This window comes from Bison bison, unplaced genomic scaffold (genome assembly GCF_000754665.1).
Source record: "Bison bison bison isolate TAMUID 2011002044 unplaced genomic scaffold, Bison_UMD1.0 scf7180017846459, whole genome shotgun sequence".
NCBI lineage: Eukaryota > Metazoa > Chordata > Mammalia > Artiodactyla > Bovidae > Bison > Bison bison.
This window is the reverse complement of record NW_011477032.1, coordinates 40302-41034: the sequence shown is the minus strand read 5'-3', so window position 1 is coordinate 41034 and position 733 is coordinate 40302. Positions and strand designations below refer to the sequence as shown.

The window sequence follows — 733 nt, the reverse complement described above, 5'->3', positions numbered from 1 at the left end:
GAGGCCATCGTCAAGCGAGCAGGCAAGTCCAGCCCAGGCCAGAGGCTCGTGGCCAGACAGGAGCATGTACACGGTGTGCTGCGGGCTGGGCTGGGGCCATGAGCTCCCGCCATCACTGGGTGTGAGGTCCGGGATTTGTCCTGCCAGCTCTCTTATCCGGGTCCCCAGACCTGGTCCTTCATTGATTCAGCAGACACTGCACGCCAGGCTCGAGGAATAGACGATCACCCAAATGGCCTCGTTCCTGCTCTCAAGGAGCTTGCCCTGGGCGGAGGGGAGCACAGGACAGTGAAGTCAGCATGGAGGGAAATGTGCCGACCAGTGACCCAGACATTGCAGATGGAGACATGCTTCAGACAGTGGACGGACAAGGCCCTGAGAAGTGGGAGGGAGCAAGCTGCAGGCGGCGACTTCGGGGTAGCGGGAACCACACGTGCAGAGACGCTCAGACAGGGCAGAGTGTGACCTGTGTGAGGGTCAGAGCCCAGGGCGGCTGACTTGGTGACAGAGCGAGGGGCATAGGGAGCCACAGGGCTGTGGAATGGCTTCAGGTGGGGTACGGGTGTGACGGGCTTATCCTGTACAGAGGACATGGAGGTTGACAGGCCGGTGAGAGGGCAGAGGGGGGCCAGCTAGGAGGTGTGGTCGGTCAGTCCACCCAAGGTCATCAAGTGCCCTGGCCCCAGGCTCCTGGGGACCTCTTCCCCCTGCTCCCCTATCAGAGGGGTTTGTA

The 733-nt window shown here is 62.1% G+C and overlaps 1 protein-coding gene across 1 annotated transcript in view; it reads left to right on the top strand.

Moving 5' to 3' along the window:
* The window catches only part of CASKIN1 (CASK interacting protein 1), a 7382-nt gene that overhangs the window by 2095 nt on the left and 4554 nt on the right, over positions 1-733 (top strand). The gene's annotated exons all lie outside the window — the stretch shown is intronic.